The sequence below is a fragment of the Tupaia chinensis genome, unplaced genomic scaffold (genome assembly GCF_000334495.1).
Source record: "Tupaia chinensis unplaced genomic scaffold, TupChi_1.0 Scaffold000097_1, whole genome shotgun sequence".
In the NCBI taxonomy this organism is placed as follows: domain Eukaryota; kingdom Metazoa; phylum Chordata; class Mammalia; order Scandentia; family Tupaiidae; genus Tupaia; species Tupaia belangeri.
This window is the reverse complement of record NW_006159559.1, coordinates 760,980-786,216: the sequence shown is the minus strand read 5'-3', so window position 1 is coordinate 786,216 and position 25,237 is coordinate 760,980. Positions and strand designations below refer to the sequence as shown.

The following is a 25,237-nucleotide window of genomic DNA, read 5'->3' as shown; positions in this document are numbered from 1 at the left end:
TAATATTTGTGGGGCATTTCTTTTTGAACATTACCTATTCCCCTGGTGCCTACAGTATCACCTTTCTTGTACATTTACATGTATATTGCCAAAGGAACTGCTCCATGTTTTTTAAAAGGCCTAGAGAACATAGATCAGGTGCCGTTCCATTTGTGTTTGTCATTTTGGTGAATTTCTGGAAAATGGTGGTTCTGGCCAAAAGGCTCTATTTTTAATTTTTTAAAAAATTTCCATATAGGTTTCCATAGTTGGTTATACTAAATTAGGTTTCAACCAACTGTCTACGAGAGTTCCCTTTTCTCCATATTCTTGCTAACACTAGTAACAGATAGTGATCTGTTGCCCTTTATTTTTCATTCAGTTTGCTCGAGGGTATGTACACTTGCTTGACAGAGAGATAAGAAAAGTGAGAAAGCATCCCTCCATGGGGGATGGTCACCCTCCTCCACTTCTTCTTTTGGTATTTCTTATACCCATAGTGTATTTTTTAACTGCTGGGTCCGGGACCTGAACTGCTTTTTTTTTTTTTTTTTTTTTTTTTTAACTTGTCAGAGTATGTGCACTTGCCAGAGATAGAGAGAAAGAGAAAGCAACCTTCAGTGAAATGTGGTCATGTCACAGTTAATTTCTCCACCCCATTAAGATTTGGGCATACTTGCATATGTGTCCACCATTTTTTTCAAGCTGCTGTAACCTGGATTTGAACTATGGTCATCTATGTGGGATCTAGCTTCCTATACACAGAGCTTAACTACTTTCTCTTGCCTTTTTTGATAACGGTCGTTCCAAGAGATGTGAGGTGATATCTCATTGTGATTTTAATTTATATTTCCCTAATGATGACTGTTGCTGAGCATTTTTTCATATGTTCATATGTTTTCTTTTGGGAAATGTCTTTTAAGATCCTTTGTCCATTTTTAAGTTTGGTTCTTTGTTTTTATGTTATTAAGTTCCTTTTTTTATATTAAGACTTCATCAGATGTATGATATGCAAATATTTTCTCCCATTCCATAGGTAGGCTTCTCATTCTGTTGATTATTTCCATTGCTAAGCAGGACATTTTTAGTTTGATGTAATTCTGTTTTGTATTTTATTGTCTGTGCTTTTAAGGTCATATTCTATAAATCATTGTCCAGACCAATGTCGGGGGTTTCCCTCTGTATTCTTCTAGTAATTTTACAATTTCATGTCTTACATTTCTTTAATCCAATTTGACTTGACATTTTAATAAGGCGAGAGATAAGAATTAATTTTGTTTTCTGCATATGGATATCCATATATTCTAACAATATCACTTGCTAAAGAGACTGTTGTTCTTTCCCCATTGTGTGTTCTCAGCTGGGGTGCTAGCATGCCTTGATTATCTTTTAAATTCAGAATTTAGTTGAGATTTTCCTGGTTTTTTCTTTTTTGGGGAGAGGTTTTTGCTATAGGGCACGTGCGCTCACCAGACAGACAGAGAGAGACATTGAGACAGAAAGTAAGAAATCACCTCCCAGGGAGGGATGGCCATGCTGCAATCCCTTCTTTTCCATTCTCCTCTCGGGATCTTGGGCATGCATGCACACCGCAGTTGACCACATGGGAGTCCAGCGACATAGCCATTACACTAACTGCTGGTCCTGAGATTTTCCTGGGTTTTGGTATAGCGACTTTTTTCTTTCTTTCTTTTCTTTTCTTTTTTTAATTTTTAATCTTTAAAAATTTTTTCCTTTCATTCTCTTTTATACATTCAATTACATTATTACTTGGCTTACAAAATGGATATTTCTATAGGTGAACACTTCTCCCTAGTACAGTTTATAAAACTATAAAATATCTTCAACAGATAATACCACATTTCTTTGTGCCATTAATTCTTTGCCTCCCTATTTTTCTTCTAAATGTCCTTCCTCAGTCTCATCTTTCACACACACTATATCTGGTATTTACATCTATATACTGTGTTTCTATACCCTTTAGTCAATTAGTTTCAGTCATAGAGTGTGGACACTCAGTATATATGAAGTGGGGACATACAATGCCTCTCCTTCATAGCCTGGCTTGCTTCACTCAGCAGTAAATCTTCCGTATTCATCCACTTCCTGTCAAAAGCCAAGGGTTATTTTATGGCTGAATAGTATTCCATTGAGTGTATGTGCCACAGTTTTTCTATCTATTCGTCTGTTCATGGGCATTTGGGTTGTTTCCATGATTTAGCAATTGTGAATAGTGCTGCAATAAACATCAATATGCAAGCACTTTTCCAATTATGTATTCTTATGTCCTTTGGGTAGATACCAAGGAGTGGGGTTCCTGGATCATATGGTAGTTCTATTTGTAGATTTTTGAGGAATCTCCAAATTGTTCTCCACAGTGGCTGGCCCAATTTACATTCCCACCAGCAGTGTAAGAGAGTTGCCCTTTCACCACACCCCTGCCAGCGCTTATCGTTTTTTTTTTGTTTGTTTGTTTTTTGTTTGTTTGTTTTTTCAATCTTAGTCATTCTGACTGGGGTTAGGTGGTATCTCATTGTTCTTTTGATCTGCCTTTCCCTTACAATGAGGGATGCTGAACATATTTCCATACGCCTTTTAGCTATTCCTATGTCCTCTCTATAGAGTGGCTTTTTCAACTCCTTCTCCTATCTTTTAATAGGATTGACTGTCTTTTTTTTTTGGAACAGCTGCTTGAGTTGCTTGTGAATTCTGGTTATCAATCCTTTATCTGACACATAGTTTACAAAAATATTTTTCCATTATGAGGGCTGTCTATTCACAGTAATTACTGTGTCTTTTGCCATGCAGAAACTTCTTAGTCTGATGTAATCCCTCTTGTCTGTTTTGGGGATTATTGACTGTGCTTTGGGGGGTCTTATTTAAGAAGTCTTTCTCTACTCCAATGTCTCCCAGAGTTTCCCCAGGGTTTTCCAGGAGCAGTTTTATAGTTTGAGGTCTGAGATTTAGATCTTTGATTCACCTTGACTTGATTTTTGTCAGAGGTGAGACATAGGGGCTCAGATTCATCTTTCTGCAAGTGGAAATCCAGTTTTTCCAGCACTATTTGCTGAAGAGGTTTTCCTTTTCCCACTAAATTAACTGGTACCCCTTGTCAAAAATCAGTTGATTGTATGTTTGGGAATTTATTTCTGGGACTCTATTCTGTTCCATTTGTCCACATGTCTATTTCTGTGCCAGTACCATGTTGTTTTGATTACTATAACTTTGTAGTATATTTTTGGGTCAGGGAGTGAGATGCCGCCCACTCCACTCTTCTTGTGCAGAATTGCTTTGGCAATATGGGGTCTATATGATTCCAGACACACTTTCCAGATTGTCTTTCCTAGATCTGTTAAGAATGTGTTTGGTACTTTGATTGACATTGCATTAAATATGTAGATTAATTTGAGTAGAATTGCCTTTTTGGTTATATTAATTCTTTCAATCCAGGAACATGGGTATCCTTCCACTTTTTTGTGTAATTTTCAATTTCTTTTTCTATCTTCTCGTAGTTTTCCTTGTGGAGGTCTTTAACTTCTTTGGTTAGATTTATCCCTAAGTATCTTATAGTTTTTGTGGCTATGGTAAATGGAACAACTTTTTTTCAGTTCTATCTCAGCCTTCCTGTTGCTTGTATATGGAAATACTATAAATTTCTGGATATTAATTTTGTATCCTGCAATTTTCCTATATTCATGTATTACTTCCAAAAATTTTTTCATGGAAACCATTGTATACAGTCATGCCATCTGTAAATAGAGATTCACCTCTTCTTTTCCTATTTGAATGCCTTTTATTTTTTCCTCCTTTCTGATTATTGGTGATGACTTCCAGTACTATATGGAAAAGGAGTGGAGAAAGTGGGCATCCTTGTCTTGTACCTGTTTTTAGTGGGAAAGCTTTCAACTTTTCTCCATTGAGGATGATGTTCGCTATGGGTTTTTCATAGATAGCTTTATTGTGTTGAGAAATGACCCTTCTATGCCAATTTTGCTGAGAGTCTTGATCATAAAGGGATGTTTTATCTTATCAAATGCTGTTTCTACATCAATTGATATGACCATATTGTTTTTAATCTTTCTTCCTGTTAATATGGTGTACTACATTTACATTTTGCATATGTTGAACCAACCTTGCATTCCTGGAATAAAACTGACCTGATTATGATGTATAATCTTTTTTATAAGTTGTTGGATATGATTTGCTAGTATCTTGTTGAGAATATTTGCATCTATATTCATCAGGGATATTGGTCTATAGTTTTCCTTATTTGTTCTGTCCTTATCTGTTCTAAGGATAAGGTTGATAGAGGCTTCTTAGATTGAATTAGGGAAATATTCATCCTTTTGGATATTTAGAAATAACTTGAGCAGAATGGGGGTTAACTCTTCTTTGAAGGTTTTGTAGAATTCAGAAGTGAATCCATCAGGGTCAGGGCTTTTCTTTGTTGGGAGGTTATTTATTACTGATTCAATCTCTTGGCTTGTTATGGGCCTATTCAGACTTTCTATATCCTCCTGGCTCAAACTTAGTAGATTATATGTGCCCAGGAGTTTTTCCATCTCATCCAGATTGTCTGGTTTCTTGGCATACAGATGTTCATAGTATCCTCTAATAATGTTTTATATTTCTCCTATGTCTGTTGTTATTTTGCCTGCTTCATTACAGATCTGATTCACCTGGTTCCTTTCTCTCTTCTTCTTAATAAGTCTCTCTAGTGGTGTATCAATTTTGTTTATTTTTTCAAAGAACCAGCTTTTGCTTTCATTGATTTTCTGCATAGTTCATTTATTTTCTACTTCATTTATTTCTGTTTGTATCTTCTTTATTTCCTTTCTCCTGGAGTTTTTTTTTTTGATCTTTTTGCTGTTGCTTTTCCTATTCTCTGAGTTTTTTTTTTTTGAGAGATTTTTGTTATAGGGCACATGCATTTGTCAGGGAGACAGAGAGAGAGAATGTGTGACATCACCTCCTGGAAGGATGGACATGTTGTAGTCCATTCTACTTCATTCTTCTCTCGGTATTTTGGTGACACATGTATATGTGCCCAGAGTAATTGTCAAGCCTCCGGGTTTGGGACTCAAACCACAGTGGGCCATGTGGGACTCCAGCACCTCAACCACTATGTCACTTGTTGGTCACTATATAAGTGATTTTATAAATTGAAATCTGTACATTTTTTATTTTATAAAAACTGGCTCTTATTTAAAACTCTTGTTTTTGCTTTCTTTGATACCATACCATCAGATGAAAGGGGTCATGGGAGCACTATTTACTACCAAATGGAGATAGATGTTTCAGTTCCTATTGATATCAGTTGACACTCAAAAAAAAGAGAGTGTTCCTTATTTCTAAGAGGAAATTCTGGCTCCTCAAGTGGTTTTTGTTGACACGGTAAAAGGTGGTCTTATTTGGGACTATGATACAATACCCAAAATCTACCAGTAGGACTTCTAGAAAAGCTTTAGTACTCTTCTAATAAATAGACAGACAGATAAAGGGGCATATTCCTTCTCTCTTCATCTTTCTTCCCTTCTTTCTGCCTAAAATGAGATATCATGCCTATAGATAACACAGCTATTTTATGCCCAAAAGAACAAAAGCCACCCATTAACACTGGTGGAGCAGGAAGCTAAAGGGGGCTTACATTTTTTTCTCTCTTTGAGCAGCTTCCTAGCTTCAAGTTTCTTACCAAAGGAATATTATTGGTGTTTGTAAAAACAAAACAAAGCAAAACAGAATCTATTGCTTTAAGCTATTCTAATTCTATGCTCTATGCTAGTTGATTTTCTGTTGTGCTCACTAAATAGAACCCGGGCAGTGATCCTCTTGAAATCATTTGTAATCAAGCTAACTTCAGAGTCATCTTCAGAGTTCAGCTCAAGGCCACTTTCACTAGGATAACTTCCATATTCCTACCAGAAAAGAGAAATACTTTCAGCTTCTCTAGCACCAGTGTTGCCCCTTTTCATACCTTATCACTGTTTAATTTATGATTCTGTATTCTTCACTAGACTTCTGAACATCTAGTATTATGTTTGGTGTCAGGTACAGTGTCCGATAACTCTTTTCCTACCCAACCAATATCTGTGAAACAGGCATATATAGTTTTCTTTCTTTCTTTCTTTCTTTTTTTTAAGGGAGAGAGATTTTGCTATAGGGCATGTGCACTCACTGGAGAGACAGAGAGAAAGAGAGACAGAAAGCAAGAAATCACTCCCAGGGGGAATGGCCACACTACAGTCCCCTCTCCTCTGTTCTCCTCTTGGGATCTTGGGCATGCATGCACACGTGTCCAGTGTGAATTTTAAGTCACCGAGTCCAGGACTTGAACCATGGTCAATTATGTGGGAGTCCAATGATGTAACCATTACACTGTCTGCTGGTCTGGTAGATAAAGTTTTCTAGATAACATTTGTGTCATTGCAATTTCTATTTATTTTGCAACTATCTTCTAATTAATTGGCTTAATAGAATATGGCTATGTTGGCACATTTCAGTTTATTCAGCACTCTTGAAAATAGCTAAAACATTGGACAGAAAATATTACCAGAATTATATTAAATACATTTAATTAAAATAAAGCAACATTAAATTCGCTGTTCTTTATGAAGTTGGAAAACCCACTCCTCCCATTATGCCAAATTTTGGATTTATAATAATGTATTTTATCTTGAAACTAGTTTACAGAGCCTGTAGATTTGCAGAAGCTTCCCGGACAGAATTTCTAGATGTTTTGCCTCCCTAAAGCTCTCATGCGATAAATGAAATTGCTCTTCTGGGATCCATTTTGGAATCACTATGCACTTGCTGTTTGGCTGCCTATGTGATGCTAGGTTGCCTTTATGACTATCCCAAACTCACAATGATTTTATCTAGGAAGGAATGAACTATTTTTCGTTTTTGCTGAAGTCACTATCTTTTTTTACCTCCCCTAAAATGCAAGCTATTTCCCATCTCTCCTCTTTCTTAACTCTTGAATAGGTTTGTTTGAAAAAATAAAATGACACCCTGGGAAATCTAAAGTTTGGCAGCTTTCTAAAGGTAGAATTGGTAACTCTCAGAACAAGCTTCCTGAAATATCTTGAGGACAGGATAAGAAGCATGGGGGACTTCTGAAATAGAGCATGTAGGACTGAAAGAATGGTCATTCAGCTAATGTTTGCCTCCTGTTTTCTTGGTTTTTCAGATGCAAGACTTTTTGGTATTTGCATTTTTTTTAAAGCATGGCATGCATTCTAATATATTGAAAAATATTCTAGGTTAAATTAAATGTATGTACAGCTATTGCCAAGATAGAAATAAAATTATAAAGTCATTATGATTATATATTTTTAAAAAATCTATTTCTGAGCCAGCATGTGTCATGGTGGTTAAGGAGCTGGGCTACCATGTGGCTGACTGCAGTTCAAGTCTTGGACTGGTGGCTTGAAAAACAGGCAAGTGTGTGTGCATTGCCAAAAATCTTCAGAGGAGAAGGGACTGTGGTGTGGCCATTCCCTCCACCCCTACCCGTGGAATAGTTTCTCATTTTCACTCTTTCTGTCTGTCTCTTGCTAGTGTACACACCCTATTGCAATAAATAAATAAATAACAAAAAAAAACCAAAAGCCAATTTCTTACCTAAAGTTATATAACAACAAGGAAATTGTCTTTCACAATAATATTGTGTGCATATATGTAGTCCTGTATCTTAAACAAACAAACAAAAATGTTAGTTAGGTACACATACAAAAAACAAACAAACAAAGAAAAAACACACAAGTATCAAAATGGTACTGAGTGTAAAAGTTCCAAAGTAAAATAAAGCAACCTAACATAAGAAAAAGGATGATGTGATGAGAAAGTCACTATGCCCTCGGAATACCGATTCTCAGAAAATCCTAATTTTGAGAGGCTGGTTGGTGGAACAGAGGTAAAACGTTGTGTTCTGAAAGTCTGACCTATATGGGAGGGGTCTGAGTAGGAATCTAGATAAATTTGAGCACACCGGGCATATGTCTTCAAATAATCAGGGACTAGCTGGGGGTGGATCTTAGCATCAGGATGCTGTCTCTCTGTCTTCCTATCTCTGTTTGTATTGCCCATGGAAGAAATAAATGAACAGACTTTTAAAAGGAAATGAAAATTAAGCCATCTGGTCGTATGGTGGTTAAGGCAGCTGGATCTCACATGGTTGACTGTATGGTTTGGGTCCTGGACCCCACAGCTTGAAAAATATATAAGGTTCATGTGCTTACCTAAAATCCCAAGAGGATTTCCAAAATTAAAATAATACACTGTGTAGCAAACCTTTTCTTATGTGGCTTTATGTGTGTGTGTATATATATATATATACACACACACACACACACACACATATGAAGTTGGAAAACCCCCATGTACACCTTACATGATCACCTTCTCTCAAGTGTGGAGAAAATTATTAATATGATGGCAGGTCATCCCTTTAATTATATTAAATTATGTGGGGGAAAAATTAAGGCAGGGAACCAGATGGTGGCATGGTGGCTAAGGCAGCTGGATTCACATACTTGATGCACAGTTTGATTCCCAGACCCAGCAGTTCAGAAACACCCCTGGCAGGTATGTATGTGTATTCAAAATCCCAGAAGAAGAATGAAGGAAAAGAAATTGCAGTGTGACCATTCTGCATGGGGAGTGATTTCTCACTTTCTGTCTGTCTCTCTCATGAGCACACATGCCCTATAGAAATTTAAAAAAAAAGAAAAGAAAAGAAAAAATCATGATTTTGAGCCTGTACTGAACACTGTGAACCTTGATTTCTTAAAATATAATTAATAATTAATATTTTCTCTGTCTTCACATGGGATTATTAGAAGCATAACTGATATATAAGCAATAATGTTTTAGTACCTCTAAAGTACTTTTAGTTGGTACAGTTGATAAAAATATATAAATTTTAAGTAATAATTTAAGACAATTACTGACACTAGGAAAAATCAGAAATCCAGACACTTCAATTCTTGTGGTGCGTTATGGGTGTGTGTCTATATATATATATACACACACACACACACACACATATGAAGTTGGAAAACCCCCATGTACACCTTACATGATCACCTTCTCTCAAGTGTGGAGAAAATTATTAATATGATGGCAGGTCATCCCTTTAATTATATTAAATTATGTGGGGGAAAAATTAAGGCAGGGAACCAGATGGTGGCATGGTGGCTAAGGCAGCTGGATTCACATACTTGATGCACAGTTTGATTCCCAGACCCAGCAGTTCAGAAACACCCCTGGCAGGTATGTATGTGTATTCAAAATCCCAGAAGAAGAATGAAGGAAAAGAAATTGCAGTGTGACCATTCTGCATGGGGAGTGATTTCTCACTTTCTGTCTGTCTCTCTCATGAGCACACATGCCCTATAGAAATTTAAAAAAAAAGAAAAGAAAAGAAAAAATCATGATTTTGAGCCTGTACTGAACACTGTGAACCTTGATTTCTTAAAATATAATTAATAATTAATATTTTCTCTGTCTTCACATGGGATTATTAGAAGCATAACTGATATATAAGCAATAATGTTTTAGTACCTCTAAAGTACTTTTAGTTGGTACAGTTGATAAAAATATATAAATTTTAAGTAATAATTTAAGACAATTACTGACACTAGGAAAAATCAGAAATCCAGACACTTCAATTTGTTAGCCTCATAATGGAGACAAAAAAGTTCACATAAAAACTTAGTTCTCTGTGTTTAATTTAACAAAATATTGCAGGAGTGTTTCTTTGTGAAAGACTATCTGAAATTCGATTAAGATCCCAAAATAGCCATGTAGAAAATGTTTCTTTATGGTCAAACAGTTCAAAATTTAAAAAGTAGAAGTATGTCACTATAATCAGTCTAATAATAATAGAAGGATGAGAATAAAGTTATTTTCATTCTAATATCCTTCTGAAGCAAAGTTTTGACTCAGTTCTTCTGATTTTTGCTGAATAATATGCTTCTAAGACTATTTGATTGATGGTTTTTAGATTTCACTACTTGACATTTTGTCATTAAAATGAAGATTTAGCTCTTTTGAACTTTTTACCCATTACTCTCCCCATTTAACCCAACTATATTTCCCAAACACTAGAGTTAAACCATGATCATCGCTGAAATCATTACAGTTATGCAAATATAGTTCTTCTGAAGCCAAAATAATGCACTGTGAGACAAATGCTTTATGTGGCTTTTATATCGTATAATAATTGCCCTGCTCTTCTCATGACCAATTCATCATGTACACCTCATGTACACTGTATATAATCTTCGTCTCCAGTATGGAGAAAACTATGAGTATGATGGCATATATCACCTTGATTGTATTATATTATATAAGAAATGAGGGAGGCAACTGGAGGTGTGGTGGTTAAGGCAACTGGATTCACATGGTTGACTGTGCAGTTTGAGGCTCAGACCCAAGAGATCAAAAAACACACTTGGCATGTGTGCATATATGCCCAAAATCCTGAAAGGAGAATGGAAGAGAAGGGATTATGGCATGACTATCCCACATGGTGGGTGCTTTCTTACTTGCCATTTCTCTCTCTCTCTCTCTCTGGTGAGCACGTGTCCTCTAGCAAATTAAAAAAAAAATTTAAAAATGACTTTGTACATGTAATTAAGGCTACTACTCAGAAGACTTTGAGTTAATGAAAAAGGAGAATGCACTGGATAGAACTGATGTAATCAGTTGAGCTCTTTGAAGGGGACCCAGAGGTCAGTGTCAGAAGTCAGAAAACTCTATTCTGAGGAAAATAACATTAAGATAGTGAATTACCTGTGGGGCCTCTAGGGAATGAAATGAGTCCCAGGACTATATCTAACAAATGATCAAGAATCTGAGTCCTCTAACCACAAAGAAGTGAACTCTGCTACCAAGCAATTAGTTTAAGAGAGGAGCTGAGTCTCAGATTAGATCCCAACCCCAGCCAATCCCTGACTGTAGCCTTGTGAAACTGAATAGAGAGTTGTGAGGTAATCATATATGTTGTTTTAAGCTGCAAGTTTGTAATACTTTATTACATGGCAATGAAAAACAAATCCATGGAACAACTTGTTCTTGTTATGTGGAATAGAATGTCTTTCTCATCCCCTCCTGGAAACTAAGAGTTTTTTTTTTTTTTTTTCCTTCCCTCTATTACATTTATTTATTCTTTTATTATTTTTTGGCTCTTACTTGAGTTAAAAACTCTCTTCAAATACTGGTTATTCTTAGCCTTCCTTACATGGAGATGTGAGACACAAAAAAGGGGTCAGTTATATGAATGAGGCCTTGTTACAAATAAGTTTCCATTTAGGTACATAGGAGCAAGATATTTGGAGATCTTTTCTCTATTTCTATTGAATTTCTTCCATAGAAAAATGTTTGATCTCTGACTAAGTGCTTAATGCCTGACTGCTAGAATGCTACTTGTGAGGTGAGCAAGGAAATTTGAACATTTGACAATTTATATGCTATTGTTAAACAAAGTGTATGAGAGGCCACTGCTTTGGAGTAGAGTCCTGTCTTAGGCCTCAAAAGACCAGATCAAACCAAAATGGAGTTAGTCACGCTAAGTGCAAGGAAGCAGGTAGGTCACCAAACAGACTTTTTTTTCCTGAAAACAGGAGATTCACAGGAACAAATCAGAAAGAGCCTAGATGATCTGAGTCAGCATAAGTACCTTCTCCTTTAACCTTTAAAAGAAAAATGACTTGTAGCAGCTGTTTGTTAAGCTATTCACTTTTTTTATTGTTCTGTTTCCCTGGTTTCATCTTACAAAAACAACCACTCTGTCATGCTTAGTGGATCACTCATTCTGTTTTGTTGAATGAGGCATTGCATGATTCTAAAATCACAAACACAAGTCAATTAGATCCTTCAACTAAATTTGTTGTAACTTTGCCATTTGATACTATCAATTAGTTCCTCCTTTAGTCCTGGGCCACATTTCTGCTGTGACAATCCCCAGTTTAAATATTCTAGAGAAAATGCTTCAGCTCTCATCTCTCTTGTGTAGTTGTTTGGATGCCAATATTCTGAATGTCTGCATATAGCCACTCTATGTATTGACTTATAACACATCTTTGTGATGGGAAGTTTGAAAACTGCCATCCGCTTTAACTGTGGTTGGCCTGTAAGACCTCTTCAGATCTTTGCCATAAATCAATTCTCTCCAATTTTGTGTTCCTTTCTATATACACTTAGATAATAGAATTCACAAGTTGATGAATGATCATCATTTTTAAAAAAATGGAAATTAAGAGAGATCATAATATTGATATTTAATGCTGCTATGTGAGCTATGGAATGCTACCAAAATTATTTTTATGCATACAATGTATAAACTGTTTTTTTATATTACAGAAGTATTTAAATTATGAGGGAAGAGAGATAATGTTGTTTTGTTTATATAGTTAAGAATATGGATCTGATAAATATGAATTATTTTACACACTCATGGGTTTTGTTTCAAGAGTTATTTAATTTAATTTATTGTCTTTTTTTTTTTTTTTTTTTTTGTAATTTCCTATAGAGCATGTGTGCTCACCAGAGAGACGCAGAGAGAGAGAGAAAGGGAAAGTGAGAAAAGAAGCCAACAGGTCTGGGACTAGAACTGTGGTTGGCTGTGTGCGTTTCAGCACCCTAACTACCATGCCACCCCACACACTCATGGTTTTGAAGGTAGCTGCAGAAGTGTTGAATGATACTGGAGAGAATCAGTCATCACAGCTCCTCTCCAGAGGCCATGGTCTAGCTGAAGAGACCTAAGCATTTGTCTTAGGGCCCTTTAGCCAGAGGCAGGCAATGTTTGTTGACAACTATTAACTATTCCACAGAATCTCTGTCCCTATCCACCCGAATAGCAGAATTACTGATCTGACAGAAGTGCAGCAGTTCTGCTTATAGAAACTGTCAGATAAATACTTTCACTAAGACCAATTTTCCCTTACCTTCCTGGCACCAGGGACTTGGCCTTGTGGAAGACATTCCCTTCATGAATGGGTAGGAGGGGGTATTGGTTGGTCCCAGATAACCCAAGCATACCACATCCACAGTGCACCCCATTTCCACCAATATACTGATACTATGAAACAATCACACAACAATTGGGTTCACACTCCTGGGAAAATCCAATGTTGTCACTGAGGAGGCCAAGCCCAGGTGGCCGTGTGAGCCATAAGGCTCACATAGTGGCTGTGACACAGACTAAGCCTCACTGACTTGCCTGCTGTGACTCCCCCTCTGTACCACTACTGAATGACCTGAGGGGGTACAGATCAGAGGCCAGAGACCAGTACTGGTTAGTGGCCTAGTCCCTAACATCCACGAACCCCTGATGTAGGCAGACCAGGTTAGTCAGTTCCTAACTGGGGTTAGAATTGCTTAATTATAAAAACACGAGATTTTGTCATGGCCTTCTAAATGAAACTGGGAAAGAACAACAAAAAAGTCTCAAAAAGTATTTTAATAATGTGGAAAAAAAGCTATGATTCTACACTAAGAATTATAAATAAAATAAACTCAGAGGAGCTATGTTGAGAATGACACAAAATTTAAGAGAGAGGAAAAACTACTAATGCCTGTAAGCCCTAAGTTCCAATAAATTCTATACAAGTTTAGGCATATACATACACACACATATATATGTATAAGCATATATTAGCTAAACTACTATTAGAGTTATATACATGAATTATTAGAGTTTTGTAAATTAATAATGGTATTTTTAAATGGACAGACTTCAAGGACAGGACAGGATTTGAGCTGAGTTTAATCATGTGAAATGAGTTGCACATACGCTGTACTATTGCCATATTCCTTCTGTGAAACAATGAGATCTATGTTTTTATAACAGAACAAAGAGACGTATTGGGGTTTATATTTAAAGACTCTGGAGGATAAACTGACAATGATTATCTCTAAAATGACACACAACTCACTCTCATTTCTAAAGAGCTTGTGGCCTTTGAGGAAATGTTCATGAAAGTTATACTTGCACTATTCACTTCTTTCAACTGGATTTTTGAAAATATGATGCAGCAATCACATTATTATTGCTTTTTTTGGAGTTAGCTAGAAAGCAATTACTATTATTAATATTAGTAATGAAAACAGTTGTGATTGCAGAAAATAAGATTCGTAGAGGCGGCCCAAGTAAGAATGGCGTTTTATTTATTCATTGGACTTATTAAAATATGCCTATTGCAATGACTTACATAAGCACACAGAATATAAAAACTAATTAAATTATAGGCTAAGATATAAATTCTGTGAATATGGAGAAAAGACAAATAGTACAAAAAAAAGTTAAATGCCCTAAATACTAAGAACATCAGATTTTATGGTGGCTGATGTGTAATTTCAAAAACATATTACTTAAGCCTTCATTGTTACCAAGGAAGAAAAAATATCTAAGCTCTTTCTTCCTTTTTATTGGTGATTTTGTATTTTTCCTTTTTAAGTAGTTAAGAGGTATTCTGATGGCTATTTTGAACATATTTTATAAATGAATAAAATGTGATATGTATTTTTATATGCTGTTAACCATTCTGCTGAAAAAGATGTAAAGCAAAAGACATAGTAATCAAATCATTCATTTAGTGAAAAGATGGAAAATCTATTTTATGAAATAAAATATTCACCTAGGGAAATTGTCTCTTCCATGCAACTCTTAAGTATGTTTACTCTTCTCAGTTCCCTGAATAGCAATGTCAAGACAGACCCCTCAAAAGCAAATAAACTTCATATAGGATAACACTTTATTTCAGAATGATATAATTTTACTTGTTAGGTTAAAGCTCTGCAAATAGGTGGGCCTTTTTACAGTGACCTGATGGAGCTCAAATTAATAGTAGAAATAGATTGATTAACACTTTACTTTTGTTTTTCTCCTTCAGTTTTCTTCCATTTTTAAGTGGAAATGATTCTGTGAGTAAGTGGGTACTTCAGACAGATTTTCAGCTGATAGCCGTAAAAACTTAAAAAAATCCTTTAAGTAGTGGGCCAGCTGATGGCCTGGAGGTTAAGGGTTTGGATCCCTTATGGCCGACTGTGCAGTTCAAATCCTGGACCCAGTGGCTTGAAAATCCCATTGGGTAGGTATGTATGTGTTCCCAAAATCCTGAAAGGAGACTGACTGGAGTACATGGGATTGTGGCATGACCATACACTGTAGGAGGTAATTTGTTACTTCCCCTCTCTTTAGGAAGTGCACATGCTCTATAGCAAAAAAACAAAAACACACACACACACAATAACTTTATGTAGTCAAACTAACTCTAACCTTTTGTTTTTCATTTTATTTTATAAATACATTTGTCATCTAGAACACATTAGACCATGGAACATTGAAAAAAAAATTCTTTTATAGAAAGTTTCCTAGTGGGATTTGATTTCTTTTCTAAAAATTAATAACAATACTTGGATAAAAATATTTAATAATTTTTAAGTCACATGTCCAGGAAATTAAAAATCTTTTTTGCTGTGTATCCACTACTAGACATCAGCAATTCTTTTTGTATATATGTTCTTTTCCTTTATTAGTCATTGGGTAGTTTGTAAAGTATATAAATTATGACTTATTGAGAAGTATTTTGCTCAGGTATTATAATATTTGATAATTAGCCTTCAGTTTGTTTTTTAAATATTTATCAGAGTTAAAAATAATAAAAACTATTTTTTCAACTATAGTTGCTATTTTATGAAATATTTTATTATTCAGGCTTTTTCAAAGTCATACTTGCCAACAAATCCTTTATTCTAAATTAATAAATTTTTAAATTGATTTATCTCATTTTTTAATTGTAAAGTATTTATTTGACTTTTCATATTCACATACTCATGAAACTCTGCGAATACGTGCTGAGTAGAGCTCAGTCCTTTCACCAGAGGAATTCTCTGATGTGAGCAGTAACAGGAACATAAACAATTCCAAGACAGTGCGATAAATGGAATTGTAAAGGGCCTTGTGAAGTCCAGTGATATTCAGAGGCTGGAAGTTTAGCAAAGTATCCACAGCAGCTGCAACTTTCTGAATTTACAGATATGTATTTTGGGGGGTAAATAATGAAAGAGTATTCCATTCAACAAAATCATAAGCAAAACAATCAGGAAATTGAAATAGAAATATGAAGACACATGAAATAATAAAAATAATTTACAAAGTCAGCATAAAAATAATCTCACTAAATGCCTAGTTAACACAAAATCTAAGAACTGAATAGAGAGCCTTGAGGCTTCTGTAGATTTTTTACATTATTATTTATTTCTTTATTTTTAATTTTCCATAGGATGCATGCACTCACCAGAGAGAGATGGAGAGAGTGGGAAGGTGGGAGAGCAGCTTCTTGGGGAGGGCCACATCACCCTCCTGTATTCTCCTCTCAGGGTTTTGGGGACATCAGGCACACTCGTCTGGTGTTTCTCAAACCTCTGGGTCCAGAACTTGAACCACAGAGTTAGCCATTTGGGGTCCTTCTGCCTTAACTACCATACCACTGGCTGACCTGGTATTGTTTAATTTATGTCAAAGGAATATCAATATTTCAGGTGAGTTTGAAATATTTCATAATTTACATGAAAGGTCAGAATGGCCACAGGAAGGGGATAGAATGTTTCAGATATAAAGTGCTGGTTAGAAAAATGGGAAATATGGATCATACTAATTTTATAGCCAAAACATTTAACAGAAGTAAATTGTCTTTCAGGAAATGTTCACGTAAGCAAATGGGGCTACCAGGAAGAGGCTAACAGTCTGGTACATTCTGGCTGACTGTAAATGAATTGTGTGTTTTTTTGTTTTGGGAAGTCTGTGCTTCATTATAGATGATCTCATCAGTGGTGTGCATTTGGTCTCCAGGGTTTTGTGCTGTGAGAAAGTGCCAGTGTTTGGCATCAGTAGGCTCACTGGGGCAATACCCTGTTGGGCCTCAGGACTCTGTTTGCACAGTGAGTTACTGTGGTAGGAATGTGTGGGAAAGCCTGTGTGCAGAGTGAACCATGTGGCTCAGTTTTATCTCCAACTTTTCTACAGAAGCAGAATTTCTAGGTGACTTTTAGAAAGTCCTCTATTCTCTTTTTTACCTCAGTTTCTCTATTACGCATGTCCTTTGTAGGAATAATCTCAGAGGAAAAGAAAGTTTGAGCATGTTTGACAGTGTTGACGTTTTTACATAGTTTATTTTTCTTGTTCTCTTTGTTTTTTGACAGAGCCTTGTTATTGTAGTCCTCCTGCCTCAGCCTCCCTGCTGAGACTTCAGGCTGTGCCACCATGCCTGCCTCATTTTTGACAGGATCTCATTTTGCTGCCCAAGTCAGCCTTGAGTTTGCAACCCTCCTGCCTTAGTCTCCCTGAAATGCTGAGGTTAAAGAGCACCTCCACCCACACATGTTTTTAGATTGGGATCAAAGCTGGGCCTTCCATGTGTTTCCAGCCTGTGGGGAGCATGATATTAGCAGTGTACATCACTGCAGCTGGTCCTCTACATGTTAGGTTTACCCAAACAGAACTCAAAAGTTTACTAACATAAACTTAATTCATTGGATTGTGATTTTTATTTTAAAATTTAGTAGTCTGAAATTTTACACGTAGCACTTTGTGGCCTTCCAGAAGTGACTTTGTATTCCTATATTGATTACTTCAGGGATAAAAGTTTGGTCTCTATAACTAGACTCTCTCATGTTCAAATATGTGTTCTGCCACTTGAGTTTGAGTAAGTTACTTAACCTTTCTCTGCTTCAATTTTCTCATCTATAAAATGGAGCTAATAATCATACCATCTATCTCACAGAATTATTGTGAGGATAAAAAGCCAATGAATGTAAAGTACATATAGACTATTGACCACACATAATAAGTACATAATAATACTTTGTTTCCAAGAATTTATCTAATCTGTTAGTTTCTATTTTTATCTGAAAGAATAGAATATTTCTCACAGGACTGTTGAAATAATAAAATGAAGCAAGCAAGCCAAAGCATACAAAATGAAGAGTTATATTTTTCTTCTTCTGTAGCGATTTTCAAATACTGGTGCATTCATCAAGTGCTGTTACACACTGTCTTAGTAACGAGGGATGCCCTAGCTCAGGGCCGTATCTATACTACAGAGCATTGTTTTCTTAAAGTAGTCCTGGAAATCTCTTCATAGATACTGCTGATATTAGCTGCCCAAACCACTTTTAAATTGAAAATAAGTGTTGCCTTTTTCTTTGCAATACTATTTTATGAAGTCTTTTTATATAGAAAAGCCAGATAATTTTATTGATGTTTTATCCAGTTTTAAGTTACAGTTTTCAGAGTAGCACACGTAACAACATGGACATAAGAGGAAAGGTTTTTCTGAGTCAGTTCCTATCTACTCTCAACTCCTTAGTAATTGACATTTGTAAAAAGCAAGACTGAGATTAAATATTTTAAAGACCCACTACTTATAAAATATTTACAGTTATTCATGGTGCATATTAAGAAGTCAATAAATATTTGTTATTGTGATCGCTGTTATGCACGTTCAGTTGTAGACTAGAGTAGATACCAGTATTAAATGAGCTGAATGAAGTCTGTGTAATTTGATGATGTGCATTACAAAACAAAACACATCTTAATAAAAAGCTAATGTATAAAAAAATGGTAAGGACCTCCAAATATTCTCCCCATCATAAAAATAAGAACAATAGCAAAACCATCAAGATCTTTCAGAACTCAGATATTAACAAACGGCTTGTCAGAGTCTATGGAAATGGGGATCTCAGTAAGAAGAGTAAACTTTGTGACATTTTCATTTTCCTTATTCCCATACCTCCCATCAAGTTCTATGGTAGCCTTAGAAACTGGTAGTCCATACTCACAGTAAAAGCAGCAGCCTACCAGCCACTGGAAGGGAACGGTGAAGATGGAGCTTCTTCAAACAAACAGCCCAGAAGAGTGTCATTATTTTTACCTATCTGATGAGTTTTTCTGGCAAGGTCATTTTCATTTGATCTGATTTAGAGGTCACCTAGTGAGAACAGTCTTTTTTCACAGATCATCTGTCTGAAATGATTACAGATTATTTTAGCATATTTTGACTTCCGTAGATGGTGGTTAATAGTTAAAGCAAACAATAGACTAACCAAGGAATATAAAATAAAAATGTGGAAAAACCTAGAATGTTGAATATCAACAGGGGCTTTGAAAAACTAAAAATTTCTTGTGAATCTACAAGACCAGATTTATTTGTAGGACTGTTCTTATGCCTGAGGCTGTTAATATATTAAGAAAAAAAGAGCCTAAGCCCTCACTCTGCTTAACTTTGAGGCTCTGTCCAAGGAGAAAAAGAGGGCCAACACAGAATTGTAAACTGTCTGAATATTGAAGGCATCCCCAATGCACAAATGGCCCCTTAGAAAATATTGGGAGACATTAGTTCTAGCATCTAAGGAAATCTCTATCTAATCATTAGCTGACTACTAACCAGAAGCTTCAGAGACATTATAAAAAATATAGAATTTTTATAGAATAGTTCAGAAAAGTCAATAACAAATAAACAGCAATGATGGAAAATCCTGGGGACAGAAGAAAACCTTATTTCCTGACCTTAATTGTCACATTAATTTAATTAAAATGCCCAAATTTCAAGAAAAATGTATGAGATATGCAAATAAACATGTAAATATGGGCCATATATCAGGGGAGGGGAGAGTAATATAAACTGTGTCTGGGGAAGCCAAGACATTGAACTTTCTAAACAAAGAATTTAAAGCAGCTATTTTTTAAAATGCTCAAATAACTAAGGAAACACGTGTCTAAAGAATGAAAAACTTGAGAATGATTTATCATTAAATATAGAATATTACAAAGAAATTATATTTATAAAAGGAACCAAATATAAAGTCTGAAGTTGAAAATTATTATAATTGGAATGAATTTACTAGTAGGGCTCAACAACAGATTTGAGCAGACAGAAAAAACAATCAACAAACCCATCGGTAAGTCAATTGAGATGATCCAGTCTTAGGAACAAAATGACAAAAGGAAAAAGTAGAAACAAGACCTTAAAAACCCATGGAACACCATCAAGCATATTAACCTATATATAATGGTATTCTCAAATGGAGAGAGAAAAAGGATCAAAAGATATTTGAAGAAACAATGGCCCCAAACTTCTTAACTTTGATGAAAACATGTTAATTGACATATCCAATATGGTCAATAAACTCCAACTAAAAAAAAAAATTATATGAAACTCATATCTAGCCATTCAGTAATTAAATTTCCAAAGCCAAAGACATTAGTCTTTGGGATTTTTTAAAGCAAGCAAGAGAGAAGCAACTCAGTGAGTGTAAGTGTCTCTAATAAGATTAATACTGATTTTTTTTTTTTTTATCAGAAACAATGCAAGCCAGAAGGCAGTTTGAAAATGGATATTGCCAGCCCTATGGTCTGTTGGTTAAGGGAACTGGATCCCACATGGCTGACTGTGTGGTTTGAATCCTGACCCTGGTGGCTTGAAAAACATGCTGGACATGTATGTGTGCATACCTTCAAATCCCAACAGGGTAGAAATGAAGGAAGAGTGATTGAGAAATGACCACACTCATAGAGGCTGTTGTTTCCACACCCCTCTCTCTCTCACTCATCTCTATCTCTACCTCTATCTCTCTGGTGAGCTTAGGTATGTACTCTCTGGCAAGGTTTTTGTTTTAGTTTTTTTTTTTCTTCTTCTTTTTAAAATGAAAGATAAATGAAGACATTCATAGGAAAACAAAACTGAGAGAATTCATTACTAGCAAATCTGTCTTATAGTCTATTCAATTTGATTGGATTTTGTAGACAACTACAAAACTGTAACACTCACGCAAAGTTGGAGAGCAAGGAGGTAAGGGCATTTGTTGGGGAATTAGAAAGATCCATTCCTGCATTCATTTATAAATACTTTTGAGTACATTTGATATACCAGGAGACATTCTGGGTCTTGAGGTTGTAGCAGCAAATTAGACACACTGGATTTATGTGGACGCAAAGCTGAAATTCTTTTGATGAAAACTGGACTTAATAATAAGAATATAAGATGAATAAATATGAACATTTACAATGTATGTAATGATGTGAGAAAAAGTATACGGGACTGGAAGAAAGGGGCTTTAGGGCATTGGCCATATAGTATCTTTTAAAAAACATGAATAGTTAACTATCAAAACAGAAAGCCAACTTTATGATTTATTAATTGTTTATTGGAAAAGAAACTGTAACTGTATAGTACAAGATGATAAATATTTTTACTGTTATATCACTCACAATTCAGTGGTACATTTGAGTGCAAATCTTATGCCTGCAAAAATTGGGGCTTTTGGTTAAGATTCCTTATTTCTATGAAGAAAGTATCTCCACTTGGAAGCATAATAAGGATTCCATTGTATTTGAGATCATTTCCCAAAAAGATCTGTCATTTCTATTAAATCTTGTAAGCCAGTTTTTATCCCTATGTACAAAAGCGGTAATAAAGGGAACTCCTTAGGATGAAATGAATGAATACTAGATAGTAATTCAAATCCAAATGATAAAGGGGCCAGATAATGGTACAGTGTTAAAATGCAGTGCTATGCAAGGCAGACCCATGAAGGAATGTTGCCAGTTCAAGCCTACAGACCTCCTCGATACACCAGGCATGTATATACTTGTATTGCAGACAGGCTGATGCTGGGAAGTAGAACTCAGCATCAACACCCTTTTGGGGTGTGTTATAGCTCTATCTTTTCTTTTTCTCTGATTTTCTCACTCATGAAATACTTTTTTTTTTTTTTTTTTTTTTTTTGCGGGGGCAGGGAGTGGTTGCCATAGGGCATGTGTGCTTCTGGGAGAGAGACAGTGAGAGGAAAGTGAGAAATCATCCCCTGGAAGGAATGGCCGTCGTGCAATCTCTTCTCCATTCTCCTCTTAGAGTTTTGGGCATGCACACACACACACCTGTCATGCTTTTCAAGCCACCAGGTCTGGGATGTGAACAATGGTCAGCCATTTGGGAGTTCAGTGTCTAACTACCATACCACCTCCTAAACCCATAAATAAAATGAACTAAAACAAAACAAAACAAATAAAAAAAAACAAATGCTGAGATAAGTAAGACCAGAAATAGTAACTACATAGATAAATGTAAAAAGCAGTATAAACGCTTTTTTGTTCATAAGTGTTTTTTCCTAACTAACTTATAATACGACTTTATAAACCAATAATTACATATCTGTGTTTATACTGATGTAACATGTAAAGATATAATTTGCATGAAAAAAAACAGAATAATAAAGGAGGAGAGAAAATGAATCTGCATAGAAGCAAAGTTTTTGTATACTATTGTGATTAAGTGATAATCCTAACTTTATATACATTTTATATGTTTAGACATTAATTATAATTCCTGGGATAACCACTAATAAAATAAGTGAAAAACATGTTGTAAAAAAGTAACAAGGGGATTAAAATATTACACTATAAAATACCTATTTAATTAAAATACTACGCTACAAGGGTCAGTAAGTGGCATAGTGATTAAGGTACTGGACTCCCACATGGCTGACCATGGTGTCAGTTCTGGACCAGGTGGCTTGAAACACATGCTGGGCATGTGTGTGTGTCCAAAGTCTTGAATAGAAAATGGAGGAGAAGGGATTGCCATCCACTTTGGGGGGAGGTAATTTCTTGCTTTCTGTCTGTCTCTTTGGTGAGTACATGCGCCCTATAGCTAAAACCTCTCTCAAAAATAATTACATTAGATTCCGGACCGCATTGGGTCAGCTTGTTGGTCTCTGATCTGAAAGTTGACAACTTCTTTGTGTCCAGGAGGCTGCTCCTGGCGACTCTGCAGGCGTCACCATGCCACAAAACGAATATATTGAATTACATCGTAAACATTATGGATACTGTTTGGATTACCATGAGAAAAAGAGAAAGAAGGAAAGTCGGGAGGCTCATAAACGTTCAAAGAAGGCAAAAAAGATGATTGGTCTGAAGGCTAAGCTCTATCATAAATAGCACCATGCTGAGAAAATGCAAATGAAAAAGACTATCAAGATGCTTGAAAAGAGGAACACCAAACAGAAGAATGATGAAAAGACTCCACAAGGAGCAGGCCCTGCCTATCTGTTGGACAGAGAAGGACAGTCCCGAGCTATACTAGAAAACCACCTAAATATGAAAGATTCATTAGGCCAATGGGCTTACGTTTCAAGAAGGCCCACGTAACACATCCTGAACTGAAAGCCACCTTTTGCCTGCCAATACTCGGTGTAAAGAAGAATCCCTCATCCCCACTATATACAACTTTGGGTGTTATCACCAAAGGTACTGTCACTGAGGTGAACTTGAGCGAGCTGGGCCTTGTGACACAAAGAGGCAAGGTTATTTGGGGGAAATATGCCCACGTTACCCATAATCTTGAAAATGATGGGTGCATGAATGCTGTTTTACTGGTTTGATAGCAGTTGCATGCAAATAACTCCTTGTAATTTTGAAGATGATACATCATCTGGAAAACCATCATGACTGATGTTTCTGAATATAGCTGGTCTTACATGTGTGCAGTCATCAAAAGATTATTTATTAAATTGTACAAAAACATTAAAGTGGCCTGGTTTTACAAATACGCCTTTGTTTTGGTGTCTACTTAGGATTTACAATTGAAAAAAGGAAATGTACAAATATGCTACTTCATTAGTATCTACTTTAAAGAGTGGATATTTAGCAATGCAGATCTGTCATTACTGGAAAAACTACCAGTGTGGTTGAAAACACATTTGGTTAAAGCACACTTATTACGGGGCTTAGGCTAGGAAATTTTGTCATGTCTGAGAGCTTACCTGAAGTCTCAACTACTGTATTCTTCATCATTAATCCTGAAAAAAATGTACCATTAACATTGTTTATACTGTTCATAAAGTATCTGTGTTAAATGTATATGCAAGAAGGCACACTATATTAGTAGGACATGTTGAGAACTTAGATAAATCTATTAACTTGTGGTTGATACTTAACTTTGTACAATTAGTAAATTATTATAGTATTCAAATCATTTTTTCTCACCACTTATAGTAATACCTACTTGAAACTCTACTTTTAAAACACAAAAAAGATAGGAAAAGAAACAAAAAATATTTGTACTTCTTTTTAGCATTTTTTATATTCCAAACCTAGAGTAGTATATTTATGCTTTGAGAATGGTATTTAAAAATTCATTTAAATAATTCCAGTTTAGTTTTGAAAGAAAAAAGACTATTGATACCCTGGAAATTATTTGCAGTTATTTAAACAATATTAAAAGGCCATGTTTTAGGGTTGTAATTTGGTCAAAGCACTTCTTGATCTGAATTTTATGTTTATGGCTTTGAGCTTTAGTGGTATCTTTATATTAATTCATAATCACCACATAGCTTTAAAATCTATTTATTTATTTTTTTAAGTCTGTCTTCAAAGTACAACCAATATGAATAGTTCTGCCTTTAACAAAATCATTCAATGTCTAAACAAGCTCATTATCTAAACACATCTTGACCAAAATAGAGAAAAAGAAGGTAAAGAATATCAAAACATAGACCAGAAAACAATCACAAAATATAGGTTTAATTACTACTTTTAAACTTTTAAATAAAATAAAATAAACTACTAAGAACAAACGATTACTCCAGTAAGACTGCAATTCTGAATAATGTAACATGTTCCCTAAGTTCTATAAACAGTTTTAGAACACATACACACAGGAAAAGAAAGGCTAGCTCCTTCGAAATGACAGTCCAGTATAATACAAGCACTTGATGGCAGAAGCTGAACCTTTCTTATAATCAAATTTTAACCAATGATTTTGCTGCTAATAAAAATGGGTAATATGTGAATGACTTAAGTTCTGAAAGGTATAGAAGTTAAAAAAAAAAAAAGAAAGAAAAACTGACTAGATAATCACTGGATACCACAGAAATGAGAACTGCTTATTTTTTAGAACCAAAAAATGAGCAAATTACTCTCATAACGTATAAAAAAAGCTTTGACGCTAAACATGAAAACATAAGTATAACATTTTTAATTGCATCCGTGAAAGACGATCACACCTGAAACACCATATTGCTACTATTGGACACACAAGGTAGAAATATGTTTCTAAAATACTGGTACACAGATGAGTAATGTTAGTGTAAATTATTTACAGTAAGATCTGTTTGCTGGTGTGACCAAACCTTAGAAGGTAATTCCAAAGAGTAAAGCATAATGTAAGGGCAGATATTAGATAAAGGC

General features: G+C 35.4%; 1 pseudogene; it reads left to right on the top strand.

Moving 5' to 3' along the window:
- The first annotated feature begins 22,828 nt into the window (after positions 1 to 22,828).
- Positions 22,829 to 23,430, top strand: LOC114006878 (ribosome biogenesis protein NSA2 homolog pseudogene; annotated as a pseudogene).
- Positions 23,431 to 25,237: the final 1,807 nt, after the last annotated feature.